General features: G+C 37.5%; 1 long non-coding RNA gene across 2 annotated transcripts; it reads left to right on the plus strand.

Moving 5' to 3' along the window:
* The first annotated feature begins 11,933 nt into the window (after positions 1-11,933).
* LOC124179038 lies at positions 11,934-15,807 on the plus strand. 2 transcript variants are annotated; one of them, XR_006869937.1, is made up of 3 exons: positions 11,934-12,154; positions 12,432-12,875; positions 14,932-15,807. It is a non-coding gene; the product is annotated as an uncharacterized LOC124179038 (long non-coding RNA). The 2 variants fall into 2 exon arrangements; XR_006869942.1 differs by having other exon boundaries at positions 11,939-12,154; positions 12,432-12,625.
* The last annotated feature ends 233 nt before the right edge of the window (positions 15,808-16,040 follow it).

Genomic DNA, 16,040 nt, shown 5'->3' on the forward strand with positions numbered 1-16,040 from the left:
TGATTTCTAGACTAATAGCCGATTTTTAAACTAAAAAACAAAATTAGTAGACTAAAAACTAAGCGACACGTATTTTTTTTTATCGGCTATGAACCAGTTTAAGGGGTGAAACCACCCTTCAAAGTGAGGCATGTCAAGGGTCGATTTGGCAGTTTCACCCACAAGAATATAATATTTTTAACCAATCCAACTGGAAAAGTTTTCTCATGAAGAGAAATGAAAAATGTATTTTTCTCAAAAAAATAAAAAAAAAATTAAGGGAGTGAGGCAGCCCTAAAATATTTATGTAAAAAATTGTCAAATTCAAGTGTAAAAATCTGAAAAAATATATATTGCGTATGAATACAAAAGAAAATTTATGTGTTTTTGGATATTCCCGAAAAAAATATTGGCCGGGGTAACTAACCCCGAACGCTGTTTATCTTGCGTGTATGCACAGAATCGTCAAATTTAAGTCTAAAAATATGAAAAAATAAACAATGCGTACGAACACGAAGGAAATATGACATATAATTGGATTCCCTCGTAAAAAAATATTGGACGGCATAACTACGCTTGAACGCTGTTTGTCTTGCGCTTACGGGGGGGGGGGGGGGGGGGTAAGGTATTAAATTTTTTTCTTTCATTTTTTTTTTATTTTTCTAATTGATTGCACAATATGTCAAGAATATTGTGTTAAAATTTCAAGTCGATTGAAGCAAAATTGACGAAGTTATGAGTAAGCGTCCGTTGCTCCGGGATGAGGTTTTATATCTGACCGACAGTTACGCGACGCGCTCACCCGGCCCAATTAAAACCAAACGGGTCTGTTCAGGTAGAGTCAAGAATATTCGAGGCATGGTATATACATCAATTAAACACTGTACGCCGTGCTGAGCAGTAACAAGTGACGCTAAAATTTTGACTCTGTCTTCCTTCAATTCGTACATCGAAAGTGTTACTTTGTTAGCGTTCGTGTTCGTACATCGAAAAATGCCCCGAAAAATTAGCAGAGAAGATCGTAGGAACACTAATGAGCGGTTATACCGACCTAAAAAAAAACTGCCTCCACAAAAGCGTGGAAGCGACGAAGTGGAAGCTAATAGCGCGTCAGCGAAAAAAATTAAAAATAATCCTGTAGTAGAAGTAGAAGAAGATGTCCAAAAACATTACAGAATCGTAGATTTTGTTCTTGTTTTTTCGACTATTGCTACTTTGGTCAAATGTGTGAAGTGTGATGGAAAAATTACATTCCAAACGTGCAAAAAAGAGGGTCTAGGTTTCAAAATCAAGGTCACATGTGAAAAGTGTAAACAGCCGAATTACATTCCATCTAGTGAAAGAATTAATGCTGGTGCGTACGATGTCAATTATCGATTCGCTTTCGTAATGCGAGTGTTAGGCTTAGGTTTATCCGGATGCAATAAGTTTTGCGGACTAATGGATTTGGCTAGTACTTTCTTATCGAAACCAACCTATCATTCATATATTGACAAAAATTGTGAATCGATAAAAAATGTTGCCAAGAAGTTCTTCGCATCGGCTGTACGAGAAGAGAAAGAAGCAATGTGTGAAGCGAATGATGCAGAAAAACCGTCAGAATTGACCGTGTCTGGCGATGGCACATGGAAAAAAAGAGGGTTCTCTTCGTTGTTTGGCGTTACTTCGCTAATTGGATATTATACCGGAAAGGTATTAGACATTCTTGTGAAAAGCAGTGACTGCCACGATTGTAAGACTTGGACAAACAAATTGTATTCTGCCAAATACGAAGCGTGGTACGAAGAGCATGTTGATAGTGGCAATTGCAAAGCCAACCACGACGGACCCGCTGGAAACATGGAGGTATCAGCAGTTATAGAAATGTTCCAACGATCGGTGGAAAATCTTGGAGTGAAATTTCGTAACTACATCGGAGACGGTGACTCAAAGACGTACAGCGGCGTTGTTAATGCGAAACCTTATGGTGAAGATTTTTTAATAAACAAACAGAATGCATAGGGCATGTGCAAAAGAGAATGGGAACACGCCTGCGTGAACTAGTAAAAAAACACGTAGTTGAAACAAAAACCAAGGCTGGAAAGACTGTAAAAAGGAAAAGCCTTTCTGGCAGAGGAAAGCTTACTGCTAAAATGATCGACAAATTGACTGTTTACTATGGACTGGCTATTCGACGTAATCATGATTCAGTTGAGAAGATGAAAAATGCCATATGGGCAACTTATCATCACTACAGTTCAACCGACGAGAACCCTCAGCACGAGAAATGCCCGAGCGGCGAAGACTCCTGGTGCGAATGGCAGAGAGCTGCAGCTGCAGATGCTCTAGGATCATTTAAACACAGCTACACAGCTCTTCCTAATGACATTCTGGAAGCCATCAGGCCCATTTATCACGACTTGAGCAAGGACCAACTGTTGCAGCGATATCTTGGAGGTTTTACGAAAAATAATAATGAGAGTCTCAATCAGCTCATTTGGAAAATCTCTCCAAAGTCTGTCAGTGGCACCGCTACAATCGTTGAAATTGCAGCTCATGTAGCTACATGTACTTTCAATGAAGGTTCTTTTGCCTTGCTGGCCTTTATGCAAGAGATGCACATCCCGACAGGGCCAAGTTCTCATGACTGGGCACGACAAGCTGACGAGTTGCGAATTAGTAGAGCAGAGGAGCAAGCAGCGCGTGACAGTAAAGAAGAAAGAGTTTTGCGTAGACAAATGCGAAAAGATGCTCTAGACCATTTTGATGGAAGCCTTTTGCTCTACGGGCCTGGCATCGACGACTCTGTGTGAGTATAAAAAAATTGTCGAATTTTATGTTGAATTTGTCAGTACGCAAAACTTTAAAGCGTTTTTCTGAGACTTGTCATTTTTGGAGTCCGTGCCCACCATAACTAAAAATCTACTGGACCAATCGTTTTGAAATTTTGCAGTGTTTTTTCACATTATTCACCAGGTATTGTCGGGAGCTTTTTTTTTTCAATAATTATCAATTTTACAACAACAAATTAGACGTTTTTTTTAGCGAAAATCTGGTTTTTGGCTTCCAAGTGCTACAAAAAATCGAAAAATCGAAAAAAAAAAAAAATCCTCCCGTGAATACCTCGACAAACATCTCCTTTAACAAATGCATTTTGATTTTTTCGTTTCAGATGATTTGGTTGCGAGTTATGATGGGCACCGCAAAACAACTTTTTCTCGAGGCGCCTCCGGAGATTCACCGTCAGTCGCTCAATTTTTGATATTTTGCAATGAAAATTTAGGGAAATATTGTTCAAATGTTACATTATCATGTATGGATTGCCTGAATTAATTAACACCATCTGTATTGCCAAAAAAAAATCTTAAAAACATGCTTTTTTTTCACCGAATTAACCTTACCCCCCCCTTACGCGCAAAATGGTCCAATTCAAATCTAAAGATTTGAAAAAATGTATATTGCGTATGTACACAAAAGAAAATTTACGTGTTTCTGGATTCAGTCAAAAAAAAATATTGGACGGGGTAACTACCCCTCAACTCTGTATATCTTGCGCGTACGCGAAAAATTGTCAAATTCAAGTCTAAAAATCTGAAAAAATATATATTGCGTATAAACACGAAGAATATAAGACGTATCTTTGGATTTTCTCGAAAATAAATATTGGACGGAACTACCTCAAAATGTTTTGAATTGTTACCGTTTTTCATTTTCTCACTGTATCATCAAAGGGTCAAAAATAAATCATCGGGAACGAGAACAATTTCGGGAACAAAGACAGTGTCTCCAGTAAAGAAGCTGCTGATAACGGATTAGACGCAATATTGTATTATGCTGCGATAAATTACTCTTGAAGTGATAGTCTACACTAGAACCTTGAACTGTAAGAAAATGAAAATAATAAATTTGAATTTTTAAAGGTTCTAGAGTAAAATATCACTTCAAGAGTAACGTATCGCAGCATGACACAATATTGTGTATTGTCCATCATCAGCAGCTTCAATATCAACGCAACCATTTATACATAAGATACCATATTTGCTTCTACAAGTGTGGAAATATTCACTGTAAATTGGTTTTTACGATAAAGTAACTCATGTTTTCAGTTTTATTTGTGAGTTCTGCACAGTAAGCGCTACGTCAAAGTGAGCAGTTCTTTTCAGAGAAAATTTAATATTTTATATGAGTTTATGTGTAGAAATCATAAATTTCTCATTCGGAAAACAGTTAAAGATTTTGTAAGTTTTTCAAATTTTCAACGAGATATTTTCGTATAGAAATAAGTTGGTTAAAGAGTCGAATTGAAATAATATTTTTTGGTCATTGTTATTAATTGAAAATCAAGTTCATCTCGTATTATTATTATATTATTATGTTTTGTCTTGTGAATTATTTTTGTTGTGTATAACAAGTAAATTAAAATTGTTCTTGGTTAATTATAAAATAATATTTAAAAATTGTAGGATATAAATGTTATTTTTCTGATGCAATGTGAGATGTGTTCAATGAACAAAACAACACGTTGGCCAACTAATTATTAAATTCATTGCATTATAAATATTGAATAACAATATCAAAATTCTAAAGCGTGAAAATAAGTTTAATTTTCATTGTCACTCGTCTGCCTTTGTCGCCTTTTTCAACTTCCTTATGTACCGATATTTAGGAATAAAAGGGATATTATTCGAGTTATTACAACGCATTTTTTCAGCAATACTGAAGATGAAAGTAAATCCTATAAATGTCGTCAATCTTTTGCTTGGCGTATTTCAATCGCTAAATACAGAAGAGACTCCGATATATCGAAGGGAAATCGAATTAAAAGAGTACATCGAAGATATTTTATTGACTGCGATGAATGAATTTAATGGCGTGGAAATGACGATTGAAGAATCCCTAGATTTTCAAGAACCATACAAAAATACTAATGCCCGAATAATAGAAGATGACATTATGCATACTTTACCTATCCAGCCTGTGCCACCTACAAATGAGTGTACGAAAGACGAAGAAGATGTATCGTATGATTATTAATCAAGAGCTATAGATTTCTGGAGAAGTTGACAAAAAAGAAATTTACGCATTGACACTGTAAGAAAAAATGTTAAAAGAGTAAAATCTATAAATCAACTGCGACCATGGGCTAATTCATTAAATAAAGGTGGCACTTACAGAAAAAAAATCGCTAGAATTTGCGACATTACGTTTAATAATTTTAAAGTACCTATCGACGCTTATTTCATCGTTCCTGATAATGATTTACGCAAATGGGCCTTACCAGCCCAGAAAGAAATTGGCCATGAAGATTTTCGATTTACAGCTTCAAAAAAATGATTGAATCGATTTAAACACGCATACAGTATAGTATCCAGGAAAATCAATAAATTTATCACTAGAAAAACTTCAGAAGATGCTGAATGGTAAAAAGTGAAAGCAGATGAATTTGTGGCTTATGTTAAACACGATATAGCAAATTTTGGAATTCAAAATGTGTACAATTCCGATTAAAGCGGATTCCAGCTGGAGATGCATTCAGGAAGAACTTTGGCTGTCGAAGGAGAAAAGCAAGTACAGTACGTAAGGGTAGTTCCGTCCAATATTTTTTTTCGACAAAATCCAGAAACACGTAAATTTTCTTTTGTGTACATACGCAATATACATTTTTTCAAATTTTTAGATTTCAATTGGACCATTTTTCGCGTAAGCGCAAAATAAACAGCGTCCAAGGGTAGTTACCCCGTCCAATATTTTTTTTCTAAAAAATCCAAATATATGTATTTTGTTAGAACGGAATTCGATCCATCACGCGGATCACCGCGCAAGTCGAACGCGCGACACATAGCATACCAGTCACCTACTACGGGACTCATACACAAAACATAAACACAAACACTCGACACACAAAACGTTATACAACACAAAACTACGAATGTACAGAAAGGAACAAATAAACCTACAATATTAATCATACAACTCGTGTCATTCTTGCACTCCGCAGTGCCGTGCACCGCAATCTCCAACATATTTCCATCGTCTTCATACGCATTGTATATTTTATCAGAGTTTTAGACTTGAAATTGACCATTTTCTCGCGTAAACGCAAGATAAACAGCGTGTAAGGGTAGTTACCCCTCCAATATTTTTTTACGAGGAAATCCAATTATATGTCATATTTCCTTCGTGTTCGTACGCATTGTATATTTTTTCAGATTTTTAGGCTTAGATTTGACGATTTTGTGCATACGCGCAAGATAAACAGCGTTCGGGGTTAGTTACCCCGGCCAATATTTTTTTCGGGAAAATCCAAAAACACATAAATTTTCTTTTGTATTCATACGCAATATATTATAAGAATATTTGAAAATTATTAAATGAGGCGAAATCTATATTAACAATCTTTTATCAAACTATGATTAGTAGAGTGACCATTTTAATTTATTTATAAATATGACTACACATGAGCTGTCATTAATTTTACAATTCATTCATTCAGCATTCATTCATTCCCGGTATATTTAGTTAAAACGGTGTATATATTGTTAAAATCAGTGTATATGGTTAAAAACAGTGTAGTTTGTTAAAATGGGTGGATATCGTTGAAATTATGATGTATTGTCAATAACGGTTTTTCGTCGAGGCACTATATTTGTTTATTGCACTTTTAATGTTCTCGTTCTATCGTCTCTCTTTTTAAATTTGCTTGGCTTTTCGAGTGTTTTAATTTTTAATTTAACTGGTATGTCCCCGTAGTTTAAATTTCCGTTATTATTTTTAAATGGTCGATTTTCGATCAGTCACGATTCCATTTCAGAGAGGAACACCTCCACACCTCCTTCCTCCTGGAGAGACGTAGACCAAGCCCTCTACTTTCAAATTTGTGACCAGTTTCCCCACTCCCTGGGTCTAACCTAATCCACTCGTGCCGTGTTCATCGCGCATTTATATTTGAATCATTACAATATATTTTTTCAGATTTTTAGACTTGAATTTGACAATTTTTTACATAAATGTGATTATATTTAGGGCTGGCTCAACCCCTTAATTTTTTTTTTTTTTTTTTTGAGAAAAATACATTTTTCATTTCTCTTCATGAGAAAACTTTTCCAGTTGGATTGATTAAAAAATATTATGTTCTTGTGGATGAAACTGCCAAATCGCCCCTTGACATGCCTCACTTTGAAGGGTGGTTTCACCCCCTTAAACTGCTTTATGGCCGATAAAAAAAAATCCGTGTCGCTTAGTTTTTAGTCTACTATAATATACTATAAAAGAAATCAAATCGGAGACTTCGGGCTGGGATACCTTCTTTGTAAGTCGGAACTAAGCGCTTTGCTTGAAGTTCCGTATCACAATTTACTGAAGCTAACTTCAATTGTGCCCTCCAGATGAGGAACACTTCGCTACCAAAAACCTGGGTGAGACAGTTCGACGCTATGCCGGTCAATCGCTAACGATGCTCTCCGCGGTTCTCCTATTTATACTCGTCCCGATTTCCCATCCCGCTACATCGTCGTCGTCTCTTCCTTATCCATTACCTTTCCGGAGGATCTTTGAGTCAGTGTTGTCAACAAGGCATCGGTCACCGTTTGTTGTTGTTGTGATTTTTTGTATGTTATGGGCATTGCTGATGTCGATGGTGACCTCGATCAGCTGTCCGTTACAATACCTATTGCTATATACGGACCCTCAAAGAGGGCACCAAGGGAATTAGTTGATCAGTCCCCCTAATTTTGTTAGGTGGGGAATTTGAATCGCCGGGGGCCTCGTCAGAGAGATCCCTGCTCCTTTTCGAGACCGGTGTTGCTAACGTATCAGGCATAACAACAGGAAAGAGAAAAAAAGAAGAAAAAAAGATATAAAAACGAACAGCAGAGAAAGAAACCAGAGGATTTACAACAATCAACAAGACAGGACAAAACTTGCGGAGATCGAAACAGGGAGTTAGGAGAGGAGTTGCCTACCTCTCCTTATCGCTTTCCAATTCCGGCTGGAACCGGTCTCTGTTGATAGCCGAAGTTCAAAAGTATTCGTTCGACTCAAGTTGTGATCGTAATAAACGTAATACCAAGGATAAGCAAGCCAATGGCTGTAGCCCACTTTGATCCGCCAGCTGCAGATCACTTTCGCTGCGTAGATGCGCGTGGATACGTAGAATGGGTGGAAAAATGTTTACTAAGACACCAGAAGGTATAGGCAGTTGTAGAAGCAGAAATATGCACAAGTGGACACCAGGATAATCATACACCATATAATTCAGCACTAGAATATTCAACTAGACGTGATCGGTCATCTTGAAGCTTTTCAGGTCATGAAAATACTATTCATCATAGATAAAGAGGTTAAAAATTTCCTCAGAGATACCAAAAGAAATAGTTTCAGAGAATTCTGCTCCTCGATTGGCCCGCAGACTAGTAGTCCAGTCATTATATACATTTGGAAATGAAAATGAACCGGGAAAGCCAAATTTTGGATATTACGTGGGGGGCGGCTAGAAAAGCTTAAGTTCAAATTGTCGATCAAAATAACCTTGTGCGTTTTCCGCCATCTTGAAAAAGGGTTAAATTTAGTTTTTTCATCATAACTCGGTTCCCCGTTGAGATACGAAATTTTTTATACAATGCTTTTTTGTTGCTCTCTGCACGATCTACAATTAAGGTCTAATACATTTTTCACGTATCGATCGTCGTTATCGAGATATCGATAAAAAAAATCATAAATTTGGAGAGAAAAAATTGTTTTTCGCTATTTCCTTTTTTCTCGTCAAAGATGTCGAAAAATGTCTGAAATGAAACTTCTAGAGCGTGTTCAGACCTACAAATTCGTTTTTCTATTTTTCATTTCCGACGAAAATTACGACCTCTAGCGCGCCGCAAAGTCAGTAAGACTGTGCCCGGTTTCGATTGAGCCGCTCGCACGGTTGTATCCACACGTAAAAATGGATGAATGGTAGTTCAGGGAATTATTGGTATACAAAATAAATTAATGAACCAGCCAAATTATAAATCAAACACATGAAATTTATTAATCAAATAATTTTTATACAGCAAAAATAATAATTATTCGTGGTCATTTTTTTCACACGTTTTTCGTCGTTTTGATGGTCCTGGCTGTTGAAGTTCCTCCTCGGTACATTCATCGAGTCGTGAAAATTCTTCGATCGCGGCTGTTATTTGGAGTGAGCTATCGCTGTACATTTTTTTTCCATTGTTCCAATGCACGACGTTTATCTTTTGTTATCATTGTAGCAAGTAAAACTTGCAAAGATTCAGGAACAGCGGCTTCGACATCTTTCACGAATTCATCCGATGGGGGGTAATTGTTTTTATCGTAAACGACGCCTCTAATGTCCTCACGGATTATCGCAGCAGCTTCGCGAATAACTCTTAATCTTTCTTCGTGATAATCCTTTTTTTTTTCTCCGTACCATTTATCCGAGAGTATTTTGAAACCGGTATTTCGAAAGCACACCACGCAATCACGTCCTTGTTTTTCGATTATGAGAATGTCGTCTCCATACTTGTCTTGCAAATGTTTTTTAACCGTTATGATGTGAGGAACGAAATCTCCATTTATTTGGTTCACCAACTCGCTAATAGAAAATTGACATTCGTCTGAATTTTCTTTTAGAAAGGAGTAAATTGCCTCCATTGCCTCGTCTACTTTGTCCCCCGTAGGTCGTCCTTTCTTATTCCCCTCCTCAGGTAGTGCATGATATACATGAGAAATACATGTTCGATGGTATCGAGCTCCTACTGCGACGAGATCAGGTATACCATGAATACGCTCGATGATTGAAGTGGCAAATTCATCGTCACGTCCAGACAGGTATCCCATAACTTTTTCTTTCATCGATATTTCTACCACGGAATGAATTTTTTTCCGTCTATGCATTGGCAATTTTGATTCGTTGCAAAATATTTCTCGACAAAATAAACATCGATTTTTAAAATCAAAAGTGGGAATGACCTGCAGTTGTTCTTCTGGTTCTGGTTCTTGCGATGGAGACTCGCTTCGTCGAGAAGCAATTGACGCTAGCCGTTGGTTTCCATATTTTTTGTAGCACGAACTATGAACACTCACTGAGTCAATATTTTGTAACATCTCTTGATGCTCCATACACGTCCTCTTTTCACGCTCACCGCTAAGAGAGTCTGAACAGCTCTCTTTTTAGCCACATAAACATCGTCAATCAGAGGTTTTTTGCAAATGAAACAATCACCTATTTTCACACAAATTTTCAAACACGTTCGCTCGCTTCAAAAGACTCGAGACAACTGACTGGAATGCTACGAATAAGGAGCAGATGTTCCGGCGATAATCCGTGAGGACATTAGAGGTGTCGTTTACGATAAAAACAATTACCCCCCATCGGATGAATTCGTGAAAGATGTCGAAGCCGCTGTTCCTAAATCTTTGCAAGTTTTACTTGCTACAATGATAACAAAAGATAAACGTCGTGCATTGGAACAATGGAAAAAAAATGTACAGCGATAGCTCACTCCATAATAACAGCCGCGATTGAAGAATTTTCACGACTCGAAGAATGTACCGAGGAGGAACTTCAACAGCCAGGACCATCAAAACGACGAAAAACGTGTGAAAAAAATTACCACGAATAATTATTATTTTTGAAAATATGTAAATTTGAACAACTGGTGAATTTGAAAAATTAACGACGGAGCCAGGAATCGAACCTGGTATCTAGCGATGCTTTACCGGAGACTTACTCCACTAGACCACCTAGCCGCCCTGACTCTGTTGTCATTAATTTCTCTAAAAATAATATATATATATATATATATATTTATTCAATTTTAATATAATTTTAATATATTGTTACAAAGGGTGAAATCACCCGTTTTGCCCCCTCTTTAATGATCTAGTAGTCAGCATAGATAAAAGACGTTTATAAACCTCTTATGTCTTTAAAAAGAATAAGGTTGCTGCGCCAACCGATATTATTGTAAAAACAGTCTTGTTTCAGACTTTAACCTTTAAAGTGCATCACGGGTGTTTGACACCCGCAGAAATGTTTAAGGTCCCAAAAACACATTTATTAACGGTCTTCTTCCAGTTCTCGATGGTAGGTTTACAATCGTGGTACAGATTGGTGTTAATCACTATCACAGTGACAACTGTTACAAGTCTCGAAGGTTCTGAATGACTTATATTGATTTTATTCTAGGATTTAGGTAGAGATCTGATTTGTTCTCTATGATGTCTGAAGTTCTTCTGATCTATTCTATTTTCTGGAGAGGTTGAATTAGAGGAAAAGTAGGAGGAGTTCAAAAGGAGTCGCGATTTCTCGCGGGTCTCGGATGATTGGTCAAAGATGATGAAATAATTGAGGGTAGGATTTCTGATTCGTGCATGAGATCTCGGTGGTGGATTAGTGCGAGGTAATTGGTTTAGAGAAGCAAGCGGCGAATCGCTGATTGGTCTTGTTATCGTTAAAATAAGGGCGCTATCCTGGATTCTGGGAATAGGGGTTTCTTTATTTGTGAATTATCCGTGATTTCTCTTCCCATGTTTCCGGTGTTTAGTCTACTCGATTATCTTAATTACTGCAGGTGTTTATTACTTTGAGTTATTACGGTTGAGATCGTAAATCAAAGGTTTTATGTGAAAGCTAATGTTGAAAGGTATAACGGTTAAATGGGAAAAAATGTGCATACCATGTATGTTATGAATATGACTGATAAAATAACGGTTGATCTAGCGTGTGAGAACTATCGATATAAGGATTTGGACGTTATGATGGTAGCTATGTGTGTTAGTATTAATCTACGACTATCGGTAAGAGCACGTGAGGCTCTCTTATGATAACTGCACGCTGGTCAGGTAGGGCGCAGGGAGGGCGCCGCCGTGGATACCGGCTGGCACGTAACACAACTATTGGGTATTTTACCTTAGTAAAAATGGCAGATATTTTGATTTGTTTGAAAAATGGTGGTAGATGGCGATAAAGACATGCAAAAACGTGTCTACCGTATGTCATACTGATAGGGCTGAAACACAAATAAATATTTACAGAAAGTCATTCAAAATCTGTGTCCAAAAAGGTAGACCAAAATCTTGACCCGAACACCCTGGCAGACCACCGTAAAGGGCAGTAAATCCGTGTAGATTGGAGATCGGGCATTACAGTTACGTTCGATTACCAGAATTTTAGTCAGTCATATTGGTACATAGCAAGGTGAGCATACAGGTATATTATTAATTATTATTCATAATTATTTATCATTATTAACTGTTTGTTATGGTTATTTATCAATATTTGGCCTCACATCGCTTTGTTAATGGTATAATCTTAATATCTGATTGTGAGTAGAAAATTTTCTTCTGAAATGAATTTTCAAATTACTAGTTCTTCTTCTTCCACGTGACTATTCTCAAATCGAGGATGTGCCAAGGTACTCTTTAATTACACCTGGTACCTCCAGGACTTTCAAAACTAATTTATCTTTGTCCAGATATTTATGGTTGCAGGTTATTCCAGAACGCAGTTTCTCCATTCATCGGAGTGTCTTGGTTAAGTCAGGCTTGCGTGGCTTAGGTTCGGGAGAGATTTGTGGAACAAACGAAAAAAAGAAAAAAAAAAAAACAATAGCGGAATAGTACACTGATTGTGAAACAGACACATGGTTACATTAGTTATTTGTTAAACGTAGATTGATTACAAATTTAAATTATTTTTAGCAATAAAATCAGCCAGGACAAGGATGACGTACATAGGATATTTTAGAAATAACATTTGTAGATTAAAGCCAAGAATGATGTTGTTTTTCCGAAAAAAGTGTGAGTTTAACTGTGCATAGGTTAAAATAGAGCCATTCCCGAAATAAGTGATTAGGTGATACAATGGTAATCACACCGGCACGTCAATGGAGCACGTCAATGGAGCCCATTCTAACTAGGTACTCATTAGCATTAGTGTGATTTGTTTTAATCTGGCTTATGAGTGAAATCTTCCTTGTGGCAAGAACTAAGCCGTTGAACCATGGCTGGTTAGTAAATTGGCCCGCCATTGAACATTAGGTGACACCTTTGTGATGGCCTATGTCGAGGATGCTAGTTTGTAATGTACACATAGTGGAGCTTCTTGAAAGTTGTTTAAGGTTGGCCCAAAATATTTTATTGTTAAATTCTATAGGCTGATCCCCTACCGACTGAGCGGCACGATCAGCTTGTTCATTTCCTGATAAATCTATATGGAATGGAATCCACACCAAGATGCACTGACCCCCGAATTCGTGGGTTTCGAATAGTTTTTGTTTGATATTAGTCAAGATCGGGTTTATCCTATTTTTTGTCAGAGGGTGTAACAGAGCAGAAATGACACTCAGAGAATCTGTGAAAATTAATGTTTTCAAGTAACTCCTATCGTTAATTAGATCTAGTGATTTAGAGATGCCCAAAGCCTCTGCAGATAAGATAGATGAGTTGTCATTAAGTCTATAAAGGCGAGGCAGGCCTTCATCCGGGGGGGTCACTGCTGCCGAAACTTTCGGAGGTGAAGAGGTTTTGGAACCGTCGGAATAAATTTGTAAAAAGTCTGGAACGTCAGACTTACAGATCAGTTTTAAGGGGGTTCCTAACCCAAGAGCGTAGTATAACATTAACGATTTTCAAAATTGTATGGATTCGGGAGTAGAGGAAGTAAAAAATTGGGTAAATTGGTTTTAAAAGTACGCAATTTCAGCTTTAACTAAAAAAAAAAATCATTTCGTAACGTGAAAATTGTGGCTGCTATCGCCACTGAAGTCATCGTGTGCAAAAAGCAGTGTTGTAAACGGTAACCATGTTTTCAGCCAAACGGTGAGTCTGAAAAACAAAAACCAAAGATCACTTTGCAGGCTAAGGTACCCTCTACGCAGGTAAGGTAGGTTGTGAATCGGGGAATTGTTAAATTGAATGTAGTTAGGTAGGTTGCCGAGAAGTCTTTTAGAGAAAACACGCAGCTGAGTCTTTTTCTTACTAATCATTAGGCCCCTGTGTAGGAGCCAGTAGTTTTTGGAGTCTAGGGAGGCTGAAACTTTATCAAAAGCAATATGAAATTCCCGGTGGGAGGGGTTTATTACCACATCGTCGGCGTATGTGAGGGTTTTAGTGTTGGAACCTCTGTTATTAAGGATAGATCTGATATAAATATTAAAAAGAATGGGGTCCGAGAACAGAACCCTGGGGGAGGCCGAGGTTTGCAAGCCTAACAGCCATATCTGCCCCCCGAGTCCTGCCATGGAGCACCCTTTACCAGATAACATGTCTTATAAATCCCACGATTCGATCGCAGTTGCCGAATTCGATTAGATCTTGGATAAGAATTTTGTGGATCACATTATCAATCGCTCCCTCAATATCCACGAAAACACCAGAAAGGTATTTCTTCTTTAAAAGCTTGTGGAAATATCAGTTGTAAGAACAGTGATTAGCCGATTGGACTTTTCTGAAACCGTAAAAGCACTTCGGAAATATATGACGGTTTTTGGTTCACCAGAGTAGTCTACAGTTGACTATTCTCTCTAAGGTTTTGAGGACGGCTGAGGATAGGGTGATTGGTCTAAATTCTTTGGATCCAGGTTTAGGTACGAAACGCTATACAAGGTGGTCCATTTAAGTTGATGCAGCAGAATATCTCGAGAACCAGCCATTTTAGAGAAAGATGTTTGAAATAAAAGTTTCATGATTCGAAGGGGGAAAAACACTGTGTCATCGTACTTTTTATTTGGTGCAGGCTTACAAGGTCATTTGGAGGTCAACGTTGTTTTTTTAAATAGGAACATGTACTTTTTTTGACAGATTTGCATGTTACCCATAAAAATGAAAAACTTTTATTCGAAACTTTTTTTTATACATCAATTTTTCAAGGTATCTCAAAATTAAGAAAATAGGTAGTAGAAAGATCTGGTGACCGAGCATGCCAATGTACTAGTCCTACTAGTCTACCTATGTTTTTGTTTCCATTCCATGAAGGTACGAGATCTACTCTCCGAACTGAGCCCGTGGTGGGGATTCCGTTCGAACGAGAATAAGGGGAAGCGGCACTACTAGGAGTGGCACTATTACGGGAGCGGACTGTAGTCTCATCATAATGGATTATTCAATCATCGCGGAAAAAATTAAAATGATTTTGATCTATGGTGAATCCGGAAGAAACAATCATAAAGCTATTACATTGTACGCTAACCGTTTTCAAATTGAAAAATTGATGTCGTATAAAAAAAAGTTTGGGACAAAAGTTATTCATAATTTTTATGTGTAAAATGCAAATCTGTAAAAAAAAGTACATGTTCCCATTTCAAAAAACAATGTTGACCTTCAAATGACCTTGTAAACCTCCACCAAATCAACAGTACGATGGCACAGTGTTTTGCCCCCACCGAACCATGAAACCTTTATTTCAAAAATCTTTCTCTAAAATGGCTGATTCTCGAGTTATTCTGCTGTGTCAACTTAAATGGACCACCTTGTATAATGAAACCAATCCTCTGGGAATTCACCTAACCGTGAGTGATATCAGTGTCTAGTCTGGTCGTAGTTTCCGGACTCTAAAGTAATACAGTTTTCAGCCGCGAAAGGGATAGAGACCTTGCTAAATGCAGATGCTATGTCTTTATCATCTGGGGAATGAGTGGGGACTATCTTGGGGAGGTGGAGTCTGCTTTTAAAGGCCTTGATTGACCCTCAGACCTTATCAAGGCTATAGTCCAGTCATTACGTCGGAAAAATCGGGTTAGAAATGAAAATGAACCGAGAAAGCCAAATTTTGGATATTACGTGGGGGGCGGCTAGAAAAGCTTAAGTTCAAATTGTCGACCAAAATAACTTTGTGCGTTTTCCGCCATCTTGAAAAAAGGGTTAAATTTAGTTTTTTCAACATAACTCGGTTCCCCGTTGAGATCGATAAAAAAACCATAAATTTGGGGAGAAAAAATTGTTTTTCGCTATTTCCTTTTTTCTCGTCAAAGATGTCGAAAAATGTCTGAAATGAAACTTCTAGAGCGTGTTCAGACCTACAAATTCGTTGTTTTATTTTTCATTTCCGACGAAAATTACGACCTCTAGCGCGCCGCAAAGTCAGT

The sequence above is a fragment of the Neodiprion fabricii genome, chromosome 1 (genome assembly GCF_021155785.1).
Source record: "Neodiprion fabricii isolate iyNeoFabr1 chromosome 1, iyNeoFabr1.1, whole genome shotgun sequence".
NCBI lineage: Eukaryota > Metazoa > Arthropoda > Insecta > Hymenoptera > Diprionidae > Neodiprion > Neodiprion fabricii.